This window comes from Rhinatrema bivittatum, chromosome 8 (assembly GCF_901001135.1).
Source record: "Rhinatrema bivittatum chromosome 8, aRhiBiv1.1, whole genome shotgun sequence".
Classification (NCBI taxonomy): Eukaryota; Metazoa; Chordata; class Amphibia; order Gymnophiona; family Rhinatrematidae; genus Rhinatrema; species Rhinatrema bivittatum.
Genome location: NC_042622.1, coordinates 54,135,539 through 54,155,254, shown reverse-complemented (window position 1 = coordinate 54,155,254; position 19,716 = coordinate 54,135,539). Strand labels below are relative to the sequence as shown.

At 45.3% G+C, this 19,716-nt stretch overlaps 1 long non-coding RNA gene across 3 annotated transcripts in view; it reads right to left on the bottom strand.

The window, feature by feature from the left end:
* LOC115097934 overlaps positions 1-19,313 on the bottom strand; it is a 120,341-nt gene extending 101,028 nt beyond the window's left edge. For all 3 annotated transcript variants that reach the window (XR_003858369.1, XR_003858368.1, XR_003858367.1), the window contains exons 1-2: positions 19,053-19,313; positions 15,658-15,725 (exon numbers count right to left, since the gene is read on the bottom strand). This is a non-coding gene — a long non-coding RNA (uncharacterized LOC115097934). The remainder of the gene's footprint in view (positions 1-15,657; positions 15,726-19,052) is intronic.
* Positions 19,314-19,716: the final 403 nt, after the last annotated feature.

The following is a 19,716-nucleotide window of genomic DNA, read 5'->3' as shown; positions in this document are numbered from 1 at the left end:
ATGGTTTAATGGAACAAAGTCAGCATGGCTTTACCCAGGGCAAGTCTTGCCTCACAAATCTGCTTCACTTTTTTGAAGGAGTTAATAAACATGTGGATAAAGGTGAACCGGTAGATATAGTATACTTGGATTTTCAGAAGGCGTTTGACAAAGTTCCTCATGAGAGGCTTCTAGGAAAAGTAAAAAGTCATGGGATAGGTGGCGATGTCCTTTCGTGGATTGCAAACTGGCTAAAAGACAGGAAACAGAGAGTAGGATTAAATGGGCAATTTTCTCAGTGGAAGGGAGTGGACAGTGGAGTGCCTCAGGGATCTGTATTGGGACCCTTACTGTTCAATATATTTATAAATGATCTGGAAAGAAATACGACGAGTGAGATAATCAAATTTGCAGATGACACAAAATTGTGCAGAGTAGTTAAATCACAAGCAGATTGTGATAAATTGCAGGAAGACCTTGTGAGACTGGAAAATTGGGCATCCAAATGGCAGATGAAATTTAATGTGGATAAGTGCAAGGTGATGCATATAGGGAAAAATAACCCATGCTATAATTACACGATGTTGGGTTCCATATTAGGTGCTACAACCCAAGAAAGAGATCTAGGTGTCATAGTGGATAACACATTGAAATCGTCGGTTCAGTGTGCTGCGGCAGTCAAAAAAGCAAACAGAATGTTGGGAATTATTAGAAAAGGAATGATGAATAAAACGGAAAATGTCATAATGCCTCTGTATCGCTCCATGGTGAGACCGCACCTTGAATACTGTGTACAATTCTGGTCGCCGCATCTCAAAAAAGATATAATTGCGATGGAGAAGGTACAGAGAAGGGCTACCAAAATGATAAGGGGAATGGAACAACTCCCCTATGAGGAAAGACTAAAGAGGTTAGGACTTTTCAGCTTGGAGAAGAGACGACTGAGGGGGGATATGATAGAGGTGTTTAAAATCATGAGAGGTCTAGAACGGGTAGATGTTATTTACTCTTTCGGATGTTATTTACTCTTTCGGATAGTAGAAGGACTAGGGGACACTCCATGAAGTTAGCATGGGGCACATTTAAAACTAATCGGAGAAAGTTCTTTTTTACTCAACGCACAATTAAACTCTGGAATTTGTTGCCAGAGAATGTGGTTCGTGCAGTTAGTATAGCTGTGTTTAAAAAAGGATTGGATAAGTTCTTGGAGGAGAAGTCCATTACCTGCTATTAAGTTCACTTAGAGAATAGCCACTGCCATTAGCAATGGTTACATGGAATAGACTTAGTTTTTGGGTACTTGCCAGGTTTTTATGGCCTGGATTGGCCACTGTTGGAAACAGGATGCTGGGCTTGATGGACCCTTGGTCTGACCCAGTATGGCATTTTCTTATGTTCTTATGTTCTTAATTCACAAATTCACTTCATAACTTGGGTCTGCAACAAGTTTTGTGGATTGAGAATGAATTGCAGTTAGTGCCATGTCTGTGATTCGGACAATCAAGCTTAAACTTACCAATTTTCAGCTAAGATGCCGCATGATGTCTGAACCATGCTGGAGGAAACAGAGGTCCTATTGTACAAGTCCTAATTGATTCTAAGCCGTCCATATAATATTTAGCCAGTCCTGGTTTTGACTTCCTCCAAGCATTCTGGGACATGTAGTCCAGCTTTGGTAACCGGAAAAGCTTGGTTATAAGTACAAAGGGGTCCATATTTAGCAGCATTTAGTCAGTTAACTTGTGAGTTATCTGGCTAAATACCAACTTTTGAGTATTTTGGGCACTTCTCTTGCTAAAGTTAGCCGGATAATGTAGGGGCGTTCTGGGGCTCTTTCTGGGCAGAGTTACGATAGCCAGATAAGTTTTCCAGCTAACTCTGATATTCAGTCAAAGGACATATGCAAACATGTGGAACCAATGCAAGCACGTAATGCAACACATAACTGAAACTGTACAGTTTGACATCCGAACTACGATTATAAAGCCTACAATACCTATGTTAACAATCACAGGAATCTTTTGGAAACTCTGTTAAACATCGAAACTTTGTAAACCGCTGTGATGGCGAAACCGAACGACGGTATATAAAACTCGATAAATAAATAAAATAAATAAATACTTACAGAATTTGAGGGGAGAAAAAGGGCAAAGGATGCAGAGGAGGTTCAGGTTACACGTGCTACTTTGGACAAGATGAATGAAAAAAACATTTCCTCAAATGATATTCAGGGTTAGCCAGAAAATATTTCTGGCTAACTCTGTTGTGCTGTAGAGCAGTCCTAAAGTTAGCTGGATAAAGTTATTCAGCTGTCTTTAAGATATCTGGCTATATTCTGTGGTGCGGCTGCACCTGCTAGGCGCCTTCTCTCCCTTCTCTCTCCTCCACGCGGCGACCGAAGACCTGCGCGACAGGCGCCGGAGCCCCACCGGGGGAAGGTCAGGTCAGTGTTCGGCCTCCCCACCCGGGGGACCCCGACGCCAGCCGCGATCGCCGAGGCCGTTTCCGGCGAAGGAAAACCTGAAAAAAAGAAGAAAACAACAAAAAAACGCGCCTAGGCCCGCCCCAAAACAGAAGGCAGCCAACCAGAGAGAGCCCGGCAGGGATTTAAATCCTACCCTGCTAGGCGCCTTCTCTCCCTTCTCTCTCCTCCACGCGGCGACCGAAGACCTGCGCGACCGGCGCCGGAACCCCACCGGGGGAAGGTCAGGTCAGTGTTCGGCCTCCCCACCCGGGGACCCCGACGCCAGCCGCGATCGCCGAGGCCGTTTCCGGCGAAGGAAAACCTGAAAAAAAGAAGAAAACAACAAAAAAACGTGCCTAGGCCCGCCCCAAAACAGAAGGCAGCCAACCAGAGAGAGCCCGGCAGGGATTTAAATCCTACCCTGCTAGGCGCCTTCTCTCCCTTCTCTCTCCTCCACGCGGCAACCGAAGACCTGCGCGACTGGCGCCGGAGCCCCACCGGGGGAAGGTCAGGTCAGTGTTCGGCCTCCCCACCCGGGGGACCCCGACGCCAGCCGCGATCGCCGAGGCCGTTTCCGGCGAAGGAAAACCTGAAAAAAAGAAGAAAACAACAAAAAAACGCGCCTAGGCCCGCCCCAAAACAGAAGGCAGCCAACCAGAGAGAGCCCGGCAGGGATTTAAATCCTACCCTGCTAGGCGCCTTCTCTCCCTTCTCTCTCCTCCACGCGGCGACCGAAGACCTGCGCGACTGGCGCCGGAGCCCCACCGGGGGAAGGTCAGGTCAGTGTTCGGCCTCCCCACCCGGGGGACCCCGACGCCAGCCGCGATCGCCGAGGCCGTTTCCGGCGAAGGAAAACCTGAAAAAAAGAAGAAAACAACAAAAAAACGCGCCTAGGCCCGCCCCAAAACAGAAGGCAGCCAACCAGAGAGAGCCCGGCAGGGATTTAAATCATACCCTGCTAGGCGCTGCGCGCCGAGCGTCGCGCGCCGAAGGAGCGCGACAAAGGGGCCTGCCCCTTTGTCTCGCCCCTTCGTAGAGCCCCCAGGAGGCCCAGAGCCTTTCCCATGGAACAACCGATATCTTCAACAGAGGCAACAGCCAGCAAAGATTCAGATTAACCGTTTCAGACGTATAGAATAAAAGTCCACCTCTCCAGCAAGCTCTCCAACAAGCGTCCAGCATTCACCCAGCCTCTTCAACAAGCGTCCAGCATTCACCCAGCCTCTTCAACAAGCGTCCAGCACTCATCCAGCCTCTCCAGCAAGCTTTAAACATTCATACAAATCTCAGCACTCAACATCAGCTCTCAACCAAGATTCACCCCAGCATTTTCACCCCAGCACTCAACTTCAGCACTCAAACTTAGTGACCTCCAGAAGTGGAGCTCTACCACCACTTGATCAAACAACCACCCACACCTAAGGAGGACTGAGCACTCCTCCAATCAATCCAACAAGCTTATAGACTTCCTTTCAACAATCATCCAAACCGCCCTTCATTCAGACAAACACCTTCTTTCATCCGTCCACAGATATCTCTTCTTCATACAGACTCTCACCAGTTGTATCCAGTCACAATCAAAATATTGCTCAGACTAAACCTCTTCCGGAACCTCATTCATCATGTTCACACACAACATCCCAATCATCTACAACCAGAGGAGAATCTCCTTACCTAACTCCACAAACGTCTTACAAAAAAGAATTATTCCAATCATGACGTCTCCTTTGAACCAACTTCTAGGCCTCACGCTACTCTCAGTAACACTCCTCAATGCACAATCTTTAACTAAAAAGACACACATCCTCAATGATTACCTCCTGGACTCCAACCCAGACATCTGTGCCATCACAGAAACCTGGTTAAAAAACTCGGACATTGCCTTAACCAACCAACTACCTATCCAGTTATATGACATCTTCACCTTCCATAGACACAAAAAAAGAGGAGGCGGACTTCTTCTAGCCTCCAAGAAAGAACTCAGACTGACCGCTCACACCATCAAGACTGAATCCAAATTGGAACTAGGATTAGTCAAGTCAAAACTTCTACAAATTTTGTTAGTCTACGCTCCTCCTGGAGTTTTAGAAACCGACCCTTCACCCCTCATAGAATCCATAGCAAAACATATTAACTTAGACCTACCAACTATGATTATGGGTGATTTCAACCTCCATACAGATGCTATACCGCGATCTGCGAACTGCGAAGCCTTCCTCACCACCCTCACTGCTATGGGATTCTCTCAGACTATCAACAGCCCCACACACAAAGCTGGTCACATCCTGGATTTAATATTCATTAACTCTAAATTCACATGCACGGTTGATCCCACATGTACCCCAATCCCTTGGTCAGATCATTTCTTGATAGAATCATCCTTCTCCACATACAAACAGACTCACACCTCTCCGCACCTTTCCACCATTCAATTCAGGAAATCATGTCCATCTGATATACTCAGCGAGCAGCTCTCCAAGGAACTCTCCAACCTGGACCTGTCTAATCCCGACTCAGCCCTATCTTCCTGGCAAACAATTACTGAAGCAGTCGCAAACAAATGGTGCCCAATAACCTCCAAAACAATCAATCCAAAAAAAAGGGGGAATCAACCTTGGTTCAGCACCGAACTAAAACAGATGAAACAGGACTTACGCCATAAAGAAAATAGATGGCGAAAAACCCCCAACTCAAAAACCCCCAACTCAACTACCCTTTCAACATACAAGGGTTTCTTACATCGCTATAGGACCTGCATACTACAAAAAAAAAAGGAATATTACGCCAACAAAATACACCACTACCAGTATGACGCCCAGGCCCTATTTGCTTACGTAACACAAATAACTAAATCAACCCCGCCACCTATTCCAGACGAACAAGCTCTATCCAAGGCTAATGAACTCGCCTCATTTTTTCAACTGAAGATCCTAAATACTCTCGCCCTCCTTCCTCCTAATACAACACCTCTCAAATCAGATGAGAATTTCAATTTGTTCGCTAAACCTAAGTTGGACAGCTTCGAATTAATCTCCACCAAAGAGATTGAATCCATTCTAAAAAGACAGAAACCATCTAGTCATCCGGCTGATAATATCCCATCAAGACTCCTGCTGCTTATTCCAGACACGATCTCAGGACCTCTAACAAATATTATTAACAGCCTTCTAACTCAAGGAAGCTACCCAGACAGCCTAAAAACTGCTTCTCTTAAGTCCCTCCTCAAGAAACACAATCTAGACCCTAATGTACTAGCCAACTTTAGACCCATCTCCAATCTACCATTCGTTGCCAAACTTACAGAGAAACTGGTAAACACCCAGCTTTCAGAATATCTAGAGGACCATAAGATCCTATACCCCTCGCAATATGGCTTCCGGAAATCACGCAACACGGAGGCCCTCCTCATTTCGCTTACAGACCATATTATAATGGGATTAGACAAAGGACATTCCTTCTTATTAGTTCTGTTAGACATTTCGGCGGCATTTGACACAGTCAACCACACCATCCTCCTGGATCGCCTTGAGGATATCGGCATCTCCGGATCGGCCCACAACTGGTTCAGGTCCTTTCTCAGCAATAGGACTTTTAAAGTCAAAATCAATAACAAGGAGTCACCTCTAACAAAATCTTCCCTTGGCGTACCACAAGGATCCTCCTTATCTCCAACCCTCTTTAATATATACCTCCTCCCCCTCTGCCAACTACTGACAGACCTCAACCTAATTCACTATCTGTACGCAGATGATGTACAGATTCTAATCCCAATAACAGAATCCATCTCAAAAGCTCTCACCTACTGGAATAACTGTCTTCTATCCATTACTAATCTACTCAACAGCTTAAACTTGGTCCTCAATGCCTCAAAGACGGAACTTCTCTTCATCTCTTCAAATGAAAACAATCTTCCTCCACCTTCACCGCACAATGCTCACATCACCTGTACGCACGTTAGAGACCTTGGGGTAATAATAGACAATCGTCTAAACCTTAAAAAAATGGTCAACACAACTACCAAAGACAGTTTCTTCAGACTACAGGTTTTGAAACGACTGAGACCACTCTTATTTTTCCAAGACTTCAGGACAGTCCTCCAGGCTCTTCTGTTCGCCAAAATAGATTACTGCAGTGCCCTCTTTCTAGGCCTCCCTAAATCTACCACCAAACCACTGCAGATGTTACAAAATGCGGCAGCGAGACTGCTGACCAACACCAGCTGCGGTGAACACATCTCCCCCGTCCTCAGAAACCTACATTGGTTACCAGTAAATTTCAGAATCCTGTACAAATCCATTACCCTAATACACAAAACCATCCATCAGCAACTCCAACTCGACCTGGATATCCCTTTCAAACTCCACTCCTCTAACAGACCAACGAGAGATATCCACAAAGGCACTCTGAAATTTCCCCCTACTAAAGCCACTCGCCTCTCTACGACCAAAGACAGAGCTTTTTCAATTGCAGGCCCAGCTATCTGGAACAATATCCCAGCAAATCTCAGATTGGAACCCTGCCTCTTAACCTTCAGAAAAAGACTAAAGACGTGGCTCTTTCACCAAGCCTTCCCAGATCCACCGGATAATCACTAGTTTGAGCCTCACTTCTTACAAGGACTTTGACACACTTCCTCCTGAACAATGGACACTGGCATTTCCTGGTTAAAGCATATGCTCTAACCCGTTAAATTATTCGTATCATGTTATATTTATTCTACCTGCCTCTATCTTCCTTCCAGCTTGTCTTTAAGCCTCCAAGTTTTCCATACCTTGTTGATTGTAACTTTGACTTATTCCTTTTCCTTTGTTATCTATTATTTACCAGAATTGTTACCTCAGTTTTACCCTTTGTTAAAATGTAAACCGATCCGATATGGTTATCTACTATGAAGGTCGGTATAAAAAACTGCTAAATAAATAAATAAATAAATCCCTCCAAAATTAGCTGAATAAGTTTATCTGGCTATGATTCATCAGACAAGTTTAGTGAATCAAGCCCTAAATTTGCAATCTGGCCAGTGACTATTACCCTCAAAATGTCTTAAGACGGAGTTAAAAGAAAGCAAACATAAATAGAATCACGTTGGTGATATAAGGTCATTGGGCAGATGCACTGTGAGGCTCAGACCCAACACAGCAAGGCTGTAAAAGTTTGGGGGGGGGGGGGAGAAAGCAATATTCCCCCGCAAGTGTTGGCACTGAGCTTATTTTCATTTTTCTGTGCAGCATTAGTGGTGATGGTGATTCACAAGGCTGCTGTTCTCAGTACTCGTACAGCATTTTACCCTCAGTGCAGAGCATAAATACTGCCTCTGACGGCCCCTTGTGTCACAAGGCTTTTGATTAATGGCACTGCAGTGGCTGATCTAGTGGCCCCTGCTTTGTCGTTTCTCAAGATTGATTTTCTTGGGGTTCAAATACCAGGTTTAACATTTGTGGAAAAATGTCCTTTCATTCATCTTGTCCAAAGTAGCAGGTGTAACCTGAATCTCCTCTGCATCCTTTGCCTTTTCCTTCCACCACACTCCCCCCCCAAATTCTCGAAGGGTGTTCTCTATCTTTTGATCTTCTGGGAATATCAGACTGTGGGAGTTTGGTGGCATTCATCAATAGTATTTATTATTTATACAGAATGATCAGTGTGAGCATCGCATAAAGCGTAACCAAAGCAATCACAGTCATATCAATACACCCGCAAGAGGTTACAATCTAGACACTTTTATTACTGGTTATTACCCTTCTTAGTAGCTATTTCCAGATCTCAGGAAGTTTTGTTAGCTATTGTAGATTGTTTTTAAAAAATGGGCAATTTCCTGTTACATACTACAGTAATACTCTAATGGCAATAGGGATTTCGCTTTGTTGCGTGTTAGTCTATGGTTTCTTTATTATGGTTTCTTTATTTATAAACCACTTAAAATCCTACATAGCTCACATGAAGGATGCTTAGTAAATAAATATTGTATTAATTACATTACTTTCGGGTTTTCTTTCCTCCTAGTGATATCATGGTTTCAGACAATGAGGCCCATGTACAAGCGTGTACTAATGCCTTTGCATGTATTAACACACGTTAAAAGCATTAAGGAGGATTTTAAGACCCACGGGCTTGTGCACGTGTGCGGTTTGTCGGCTCACACGCATGGATGCAGCAATTTTATAACATACGTGCGTATATGTGCACCTGTTATAAAACTGACTCTATGCACACACATATGTGAATGACTTTATATGTGCGTGTGCGTGAGAATGCCGCCTCGAGCGAGTAAGAGGGGGGGATTTTAGTAGATATGCATGCCGACGCAATTGCCTGTTTCCCCAGTTTGTTCCCATTCGGTCCAGTAAAGGAGAGGACCTCTTAAACCCCTAGCTAACTTGCACCCCTTGTACCCTATTAGCCCCAAGCCTTGAAACCTCTCTGAGTGGCCTAGTTTTTGTTATTTTATTACTTACATGCAGTCCATACTAGAAGTAAAGTAACGCTGTAGGGGACCGTCGTGCGCGCTTGTGCATGTCAATAAACGTACACTTCATGTAACAGACTCAGCCCGCCAATGCCCCGCTCACACACAGCCCCTTTTTTGAACGTCTTAACTTGTGCGCATACCAGGAGATACGCACTTTTAAAATATACTCAGCATGCGCCGGGCCGAGTCGCGTGCGTATTTCCTGGCTTTGGTGGGTGTAGAGCTTTTAAAATCTGCTGGATTGTTAGGACATGCAATCCAGTTTACGTGCATCGACAGCACTTTTAATGAACACTAATTAGCTCATGAGAGTTTTAATGAAAAATACTAGTCAAATAAGGGCATGAGATGCAAAACTATGCAAAGCAGCTCTTTATTAGTACATAGTAAAATAATGTTCGTTAAAATGTGCCAAAGTGAACACAAACTAGATGTGTGCATGCAAAAATGTTGTTTCATTTTGGGTTTTGTTTCTTTTGGGATTTTTTTTCTGCTTTTTAAAATCTTTATTTTGCTTCCATTTTAACGTGCACTGAAATGATTTATTGCATGCTAAAATGTTCAGCACACAATCATTTCAGAGCATGTTGAAACATTTTAATGCATCAACATGTCCCCACTAGAAAGCCTTCCCCTCTGAATGATGTCTGCCCACCCCAACAATATATAAAACCCTGCCCCTCTGTGTAGGACCCCAGACCCTGTAGCCCTCCTGGATCCCATCCACTTTCCCTCATGTGCCTCCTGGGCCTAATGGGGCAGGTGCAATCTCCAGCCACTCCTGCTCTGCTGGCACCATAATCCAAACTGGACCCGGCTATTTCAGCTGTAGTAGCCCTGCCCCTCACATCATCCCAGAGCACCGGAAGACCAGAAGGAGCTGGGGCCTAAATGACAGAAAAATGAACTCTGGCCATGAGGCCAGGAGATACACATTTTTTCCAACCCCTCAATATTTTTTGGGAGAGTGAAAGATGCTAGTTCACTCACCCACTCTTACATTTTATGTTAGGGTGAAACCCCAGCTCTTTGTTGGGGGAGGGGGTACTCGGTGGCTGAATTGCCCCACACCACACTAACATCAGCTTTGACTACATTTCAAGGAGATGTAGTTAAGTTTTTGTATTATGTCCATTTAATGTGCTAAATATAAAACTAGGAAATTAATGTGAAACTAATTTGCATGTCATTACCATGGGCCATTAGGGATATATGTGTAAAAAAATTTATTTTTTTCATTTCACTTTTTTAAAATTTGAGGTTCAGGTCGTTTAATGTTTGTTTCATTTGCTGAACCAAAATCAACCTTAAATAAAAATAAATAAATAAATTGACCACACTTACTCCTTCCATGGGGATTTCTGATGTAGAAAGGGGCAGGAGTCACCCTTAGTTGCCGGCTCCCAGTTTGAAAAAAGTACTAGCCAACCTGTTAGGCTAAACCCTTCCCCATCTCTCTCCCTGGGAACATGTCCACTCCATCCAGGAAAACGTCCGTGCATACAGGTCGTACCCCCATAACTGTATCCACAGCATATCAGCTGGGCTGTGGAAATTGCAAGCCATTTCTACAGGTATAGCACCATTTTATCTGTGGTAATACCTTTAAAAATTACACTCTTAGAGGGCAATTTTCAAAAGGATTTACACAGGTGAAAAATTTTACCAGTATAAATCACGTCTGAAAATTGCCCTCGTTGTATGGGGAAATAGCAGAGGCGCTGCTCCAGAAGACCTGTACTTTTACCCACAATGTAGTGGAGGTGATCCTGAGGTGGAGCTAAGTCTGAGGAGAAAACGTTGCATTCTTATGGTTATAGAAAGCATCCACAGAATAAAGAGGTGCAAATCTATGCAGATACTTTTCCCACAGGAAATTTTCAAAGTGATAGCCTGTGTGTGCTTTCCTTTGAAAATTGTTGCAAAGTCCACAGGTACAAAGTTTCTGGAAGTTGCAGCAAGGTGGCTGGCTTGACACTTACCCTCACAGAGTACAATTTTCAAAGCAATTTATGTGGCTATAAAGCATTTTCTGAAAGTTGCCCTCCCTCATTGTGGCTAGCAGCCTGCGCATTATTCTGCAAAGTGCATACTTTTTGCCTCTTTGAGAGGAGCTGTCCATAGGGGATGAGAGAGGGAGGGAGACGTGTTTAGGTCGGGGAGGTAAAGTCCATGTGTCGATGGCATTTTCAAATCTTCACGCGTGGTTTTCCAGCAAAAATCTACCCGCAGGAGAAAAAGCAGGTTCAAGTGACCACACATACTCTCTGCCAGTGGCGAGCTTTCAAGCAAAGGTATGCATTGACTTGCACTGTGAAAATAGGGCTAAGTCTGCAGCTGAAGAGCAAGCGGGGGTTTTGGCCCAATGCGGACAGTTTGGAAGCTGGGGATAACCCGCATTGTTGCAAGGTACATGCACACCTTTGTACGCACATACAGCATGGCTAATTTTGGATCAGAAGCTACCAGGTAGCTTTAACAATTGCCCTCAAGACACATGCGTGAAAAGGTCCTGATTTTTCTAAAGGCGGTGGGTTGGGGTACAACAGTTTCCACCCCCGGCCTGAATACACCCTCAAGAATGCCTCTGTATAATCCAGAAGTATGCGTGCTGTGAAAGCTGGTCTAAGGACATCATCTAAATGCCTCTGGAAATTGTCCTTCCTAGTCCTATTACACTAGTCAGGAGGTGGCAAAATGTGTGGCGACATCACAGACAGCAGTCCCAACATCTTAATTAAAATCATCTTAAATTAAAATAGATCAGCTGGCGATCCACACTTTCTTTGAAAACACGACAATTTTAGGTTAATTGTTTTGCTCTTATCTTCATCTTCTCTACTTTTATGTATTTGATGAGGAAGCGCTTTCATTTAAAATAAATGGATCTCAATGAAATGTCCTGGTTCATTTCATTTTATTTTGAAAATGAAATGGAAAAAAAAAAACCTAAAAAAAATTGATGGGGTTTTTTTTTAATTGTGTTTTTAATTATTTTTTTTTTTTTTTAAAGCTGCAGTCAACCCTGGGGCCTTTCCTCTCCCAGAGGCAAAAAACCCTGCTGCCCTATGGCTCGGCACCAACCTTGCCAGTCCTCTTGCATTCCCCAGCCTACCTCTTACCTCATCTCTGGATCTTCACATGGCAGGAGCAATCCCCAGACATTCCTGCCCTGAGATGATGCCAGCCAATATCCCTTCCCACCCCCCACCCCTCCGCCCCAGGTCTCCCTACCTCACCTCTTTCCCCATCTGCAGGTCTTTAGAGAGCAGGAGCAATTGCCGGGTGCTTCTGCCCTGCCACTGCTATTTCTCATAATGGTGCCAGCTAATCCATGGCCAGCATCATTTTGCAAAAAACAGCATCAGCAGGGCAGGAGCAAATGGGGATCACTTCTGCTCTGTGAAGACCCACGAGTGGGATAAGAGGTAGGGGTGGAAGTGACTGGGGCAACTGAGGAGTAGAAAGCACTGGAGCAGAGGGACCTTTATTAAAAACTTTGGCGGCAGTGGTGGAAGTGACTGGGGCAACTGAGGAGTAGAAAGCATTGGAGCAGAGGGACCTTTATTAAAAAGTTTGGCGGCAGGGTTGGAAGTGACTGGGGCAACTGAGGAGTAGAAAGCACTGAAGCAGAGGGACCTTTATTAAAAACCTTGGCAGCAGGGGTGGAAGTGACTGGGGCAACTGAGGAGTAGAAAGCACTGGAGCAGAGGGACCTTTATTAAAAAGTTTGGTGGCAGGGGTGGAAGTGACTGGGGCAACTGAGGAGTAGAAAGCACTGGAGCAGAGGGACCTTTATTAAAAAGTTTGGCGGCAGGGGTGGAAGTGACTGGGGTAACTGAGAGTAGAAAGCACTGGAGCAGTGGGACCAGGTAGGCACCAGGTAGGCACCAGGTACTCGCTCCTCGAGGGCCTAATTCATTCCAGCTCCTGGGCTGCTTCTAAGAGACTATTGTGTGAGTGTTACCATCAAGGTAAACTAATCGGAGAAAGTTCTTTTTCACTCAACGCACAATTAAACTGGAATTTGTTGCCAGAGGATGTGGTTAGCGCAGTTAGTATAGCTGTGTTTAAAAAAGGATTGGATAAGTTCTTGGATGAGTAGTCCATTACCTGCTATTAATTAAGTTGACTTAGAAAATAGCCACTGCTATTACTAGCAACGTAACATGGAATAGACTTAGTTTTTGGGTACTTGCCAGGTTCTTATGGCCTGGATTGGCCACTGTTGGAAACAGGATGCTGGGCTTGATGGACCCTTGGTCTGACCCAGTATGGCATGTTCGCATGTTCTTATGTAAGGTTCTGTTCCTGAACTCTGCATACTCTGCCTACTCACTATCTCAGTTTCTCTACAGCTCAGATATCCTGGGATCGCTGTTCCAGAGCCTGAGGGACTACAGCCCAGCCGGGCTCTTCCAGCTCACTACTGCCACTTCTGGTGGTTCTCTAAAACAGTTTAATAAAAGAACTAGTGTGTGCCTGTCTCTCAACTCTGAGCCTCACCAGTGGTCCCTCTCGGGATCTTCCCCCGTGGGCATGGTCATCTGCCACCGGCCCAAGGATCCACCGACAATTATCACAAATAATAACACCTGGCCCTCGCCCCATCCCTTCCTGCCCAGACCATGCCCCCCAGCTCACCCCTTTTACTTGGCCCGGCACATCTGCACATAACAGAGGTTACGCGTGTGGCTGGACCTTTCCGAAATATGCGCGGCACGCGCAGGGCTCGGCCACACGCGTAACCCCCGTTTTTTACGCGCGCAAGGCTCTTAAAATTTGGACGTTAGCTGGGAAAAGAACAAGCCATAAATCCCTACAGAGAAACTATATACTAACAGAAATACTGCACCTCTGTTACATACAGAACACATACAGACCCTTACCTAATACTGAATAAGGGACTACACATTAGAAACAGAAACATGCAGACAAAAATAAAATAGAAAGCCTAAGAAACCAGACTCTGAACCGTGGAATACTGAAGAAAGAACAAAGTACAAATATATAATGCACATTCCCAAAGATATCATATGCCAATCAATAAAAACTCAAAATACTTTTTTTTACCTTTGTTGTCTGATTCTATTTTTCTAATCAGTTGATTTCAGCCTTTTTTCCACATTCCCCTTCTTGGTCTTTTCCTTTTACAGGGTCTCTTTTTTCTTCTTCTTTCTTTCTTCTCTCTCTCCACCTATCTTTTTCCCTTCCTCCCTGAAACACACACATAGGCTCTCACTCCCTATCTCTCTCTCACACACACACACAGGTTCTCCCTCCCACATGCTGTCTCTCTCTCTCTCTCACACACACACACACATACACTCATACACAGAGGCTCTCGCTTTCACATGCTCTCTCTCTCTCTCACATGCACACTCACAGGTTCTCAATCACATGCAGTCTCACAGACACAGACAGCTCTCTCACATGCTGTTTCTCACATACAGGCTTTCACTCTCATATGCTGTCTCTCTCACACACATAGGGGCAGATTTTAAAAGCCCTATGCGCGCCGGGCCTATTTTCAAAAGGCCCGGCAGCGTGCATAAAGCCCCGGGACACATGTAAGTCCCGGTGCTTGAAAAAATGGGTGGTCCGGGGCGGGGCGGGGTGGTCCGGGGGGGCAGGGGCATGGCCAGAGGTCTCCGTACGGCCGCTGGGCCGGGAATCGCATGCCTCTGGCAGGAGTAACTTCCACAACAAAGGTAAGGGGTTTTTGTTTTCGGGCTGGGGGGCAGGACAGGTAGAGGAAGGGAGGGGAAGGTGGGGGTTTTCGGGCTGGGGGGCGGGACAGGTAGGGGAAGGGATTTCAGAGCGGCCTCCGAGGGAACGGGGAAAGCCAGCTGGTCTCCCCAAGGGCTCGACGCGCGCAAGTTGCACTAGTGTGCACCCACTTTGCGCGCGTGCGCCGACCCCTGATTTTATAACATGTGCGCAGCTGCACACACATGTTATAAAATCGGGTATACATTTGTGGGCCGGGTAGCACGCACAAATGTACGCCATGCGAGTACGTTTTAAAATCTGCCCCATAGGCTCTCATTCTCACATGCTCTCTTTCACACACAGACTCTCACATGCTGTCTCTCTCACAGACATTCACATATACACAGGCTCTCATGCTCACATGTTCTCACACACACACACACACACACACAGATGGCTTGCACTCTCACATGCTGTCTCTCATACACAAGCTCTCACTCGTATACTCTCTCTCTCACACATACACATACAGGCTCTCACTGTCAAATTATCATGCACACATTCTCTATGAATGTCTGGGCCTCCTCCTCATCTCTTGGCCTTGCTGCTAGACCTTCTCTTCTCTGGCCGCCGCAGAATGAGATCCATGTTGTCCCTGATATTCTCAGTCTGCCTCCAGGGCTTTTCAGGGGGTAACCTCTGGGTATCCCCAAGAGCTACCCAGATCTAGGCTCAGCCACCTTAAGGCAGTATTCTTTGAAGTCCATTCAGGAGTAGATAAAGAATACCTAATCTTAGACTGAGGCCCATATTTTGGGAGCCCTGGGTCCTGATCCATGGGACACAGTACTTCAGAGTAATACCAATTCACAGCAGTGCCATTTAAACAGAGTTTCATAGTAAACATCACAGTCCACTGTTTTTATTTGATGCACTCTGAATTGCACAGTACTTATCCTAGTCATAAGTTCACATATCTGTGATTTTCAAAACAATGGAAGGAAGAGCTCCCCACAGTGCCTTCCATGGGTACCTGTTTCAGCAGATCCTCTGGAAATCTGAAACTGGGATTCATCACTATTGAAGCAGAATTTGCCACTGCTGAAATAAAAATAGGGTAATTAGTTAGAGGCACATCCATACGAGTGTTCCTTATGAATGCCATTGCATTCAGAATCACAGTGACTTGATCTGGCACTATAGAAGCAAGGTCCAAGTCAGAATTTTCTCAAATAAAAATAGATTAATTAGTTACAAGCTTATGAAGCACAGATTTATGTCCACCTTCCAGATCAGGAGAGATCTCAGGAACTGGCGCTGACTGGCCCTCTGGGGCAGGTACAAGTCCTGGAGCATAGCTATTAAAAGCCCGACAGGATCAGACTTGGCTGATGTAAATTCAGGATCCATCATGGAATCCAGATCAGGAGCAGGCTGGATCTGCACAGATACAAAGTCAGGCTGGGGTGTCTCGGGCACTCGGTATAGTGTGGCTTTGGTTGGAGCATCCTTCCTGGAGTTGGCACGGTATCCTGAATAGAATCTGCTTCTGGGGCTAAACACTCACCGGTAGACTTTAAAATCATTGCTCATGTAAAAGCGGCTCCATGCACACGTTATGTGAACTGTGCGGGAGCAACGCGAATTGTAAGAAGCCAGGATGTACGCGCACGCGTGCCCGTACCTGTGCGTGTATCAGGAGGAAGTAGGCAGGAAAGGGGTGGGGAATGGGCATTCCAGGGTGGGGCCAAGATGTATGCGTGTAACCCCTGGATTCTGCATGGCAATGTGTGCCATATTACCTTATTTATTTATTTATTTATTTAATACTTTTCTATACCGACCTTTATGAAAGGATTCATATCAAATCGGTTTACATGGAACAAGGGGATTAACTGAATAAAGTAATTAATAAAGAAGCAAAGTTACATAGAACAAGGAAATAGAACTTGGGGGCTAGGGAAGCCAGAAACAAAGGAGAGTGGAACTAAAAAATGAGAAATACAAAGCGCCGAAATTAGCCGTGGTGCCTAGTCAGGAGGTAGAGTCTGACTATGTAGTATATTGACGGTTTTGGGGAGTTAAGGGAAGGCTTGCTGGAAAAGCCAAGTCTTACATTTTTTTCGAAAGGTTAGCGGGTAGGGTTCCAGTCTGAGGTCTGTGGGCATGTTATTCCAAATGGCTGGACCCGCTATAGAGAATGCTCTTTCTGTGGTAGTTGACAGACGCGTGGCTTTAATTGGTGGGACTTGAAGGGTTCCTTTATACGCTTCTCTGATGGGTCTAGAGGAGGAGTATAGTTTGAGTGGGATTTGCAGATCTAGTTGAAGCTACTTGTGGATGGTTTTGTGGATTGTGGTGAGGGACTTGTGCAAGATTCTGTATTTTATTGGCAGCCAATGTAGGTTACGGAGGATAGGGGTGATGTGTGTAACTTTACAACTGGTCCTAATGAGGTACAAGTCTGGAGATTTTGGTCCAGAGGGATCCTGAATGCTGGGGAGGGAGAGCATCTTTTAAAGGGCTAATCTGACACTCTCTATATCTTCCTCTGTAAGGGGGCACTTTCAACTCAGAGTGGTTTTTTGTTTTTTTTTTTTTGGGGGGGGGGTTACGTTGGTCTGCCTAGGGCGCAAAGGTCTGTGGACCCTTGTAACTCTGCCACCTCCAAAACCCACCCTGAGTTGAAAGTGCCCCTCTTACGGTGGGATATATAGAGAGAGTGTCAGATTGACCTTTTAAAATAGTTTTTTCTCTCTCTCTTGATATTTTAAATGGTACGCATGTACTTGCACGCACAAAATAAAGTTGAATGTATTTTTATGGGCACGCGTTCGCTCCTTTTAAAATTTAGTTGTCAAGCAGAAGAGGTGCTTTCTGCTGGAAAAACGTCCGTACACATACCACATGATAGAAGTGAAGCATTTCTAGGTGGTGGTATTCGGTGGCATGTAATACTGCTGACGGGACATAAGGTGAAGATCCGATCCCTCCAGAATGGTAAAGAATCTTCCAGAAGGGCTTGGGGGTCCATCTCTATTGGGAAGGGGAGGGGGGGGTTGGGGTTGGAAGTGGTTCATCCTTAATGGGGACAGCCTCGATGGGACTGATTAGCATGGGGAATTTTGAGATGCAGGAACCGCACCCTAAAGTTTTTGGCTTACTGTGCATGCTAGTTTTTCATGCAAACTAAAGAGACAAGAATTCAGTGCATCCCACAGTGAGGTTTTAGCGAGAATGCTAAAACAAATTCTCAGTTTTAATGCATAGGTCCCATATTCTTTCTTCACTTTTACCGTACACAGGTAATGTTTCAGACAATACTATGGTCCTTGCATGCTGCGTAAGTCCCTCCCCTAATTTCTTAAACTCCTCCTACAGCACACTGATTTTATTCCTAGCCAGGTCATTGGTTCCCAAGTGCACTATGATACTAATAAGTGGTGTATATGATAAAAAAAAATGTCCTGTCATTTCGGGGGTTTTTTTTATGTTTGTTTAGATTTATTTCATTATTTCATTTTGTTATGTTCACAGGTGCACAGCAAGATAGGGAAAGGGAGAACGGCAGGGGAGAAGAAAAAAGGATTCGCACTCACAAAGCGGGGAGTAGCTGGCTTGTTACGGCGGTTACTACCCCAAACCAAATGTGCCTGATACTTCACTTTCGATGCATATCCAGCATGGCTATCTGCTTCAACGGCATGGGAGAAAGACTGATAAATCACGCATTTCTAGCATAGCTCTCTGCTTCAACAGCAGGGGAAAAGAAAAGCTGATGCTTCACGCATATCCAGCATAGCTTCAACGGCAGGGGAGAAGAAAAAAGGATTCGCACTCACAAAGCGGGGAGTAGCTGGCTTGTTACGGCGGTTACTACACCAAACCAAATGTGCCTGATACTTCACTTTCGATGCATATCCAGCATGGCTCTCTGCTTCAACGGCATGGGAGAAGAAAAACTGATACTGCACGCATATCCAGCATAGCTCTCTGCTTCAATGGCAGGGGAGAAAAAAAAAACTGATACTGCACGCATATCCAGCATAGCTCCCTGCTTCAACAGCAGGGGAGAAAAAAAACAACCAATAAGGGCTGTATAACATAGTCTGGGTAAAACAAATAAGCATGGGTGTAGCTTGCTTATTGCGGTGGTTACTACCCCTACTACCCCTAACTAATCAAGCTACATATTTCACTTGGATGCAGCTCCATCACTGCTCTCTACATTAATGGTGGGGGTGGAAGGGAAATAGAACCAAGAGCTAAGAGAAACAGATAAGTATGAGAGAAAAAATGTGTGAAGCTTGCTGGGCAGACTGGATGGGCCGTTTGGTCTTCTTCTGCCGTCATTTCTATGTTTCTATGTAACTTTTGTGCCTATCTTAGGGCAGCAGCCTGCAAGAAAACACCTTTCTATTGACTCACCTTCCACACAGACACAGAGAGGCTAGAGGGAAATCTTCAACCACTGCATTCTCGTTCCAGGAAGTGCCGCTTCTGCTTTTCCCTCCATGTACTGCTGCTGCAGGGCAGCCTGCTCCTGGCTCTGGCCTGTATCCCAGGGCTATTGGAAGAGATGAGCATCAGGTCGGGGGGGCAATTAAGCCTAACCGAGGCAGCATTGTTGGGGTAGGTCTTTATGCTCAGCAGGCTGCCTCGCCATGCGAGAGGGACTCCTCTCCTCCCTCCTCCCTCCACTGGCAGCTGTGTCATCGGAGCGAGACGCCCTTCACCCAATGGCAGCTGTGAAACTACTTCGCTCTTCAAGGAAGTCCGCAACCTGCATGGCCCCCTCACTAAAATGCCATGAAATGAAATAAATAAAATGTGTTTGTGGTATTGTGTCATATAGGATCGGAAAGACACAAATAGAAACAACAAATGTTGCTTTCAAACGGCAGCGTAGACCTTAACTTCACATTTGCTTTTTTTCTGCTCCTGTAGTACTAAGAATATTGGCAGTGGCTCCGTTAGATGAGGATCCGAGTAATCATTTGGCCTTTCTGGTTCCTTCCAGTCAGGCCTCTGATGATTGGCACTGTTTTTACAGGATGTGTCGCCGTTTCACACCTCTTATCCTGCCAGAACC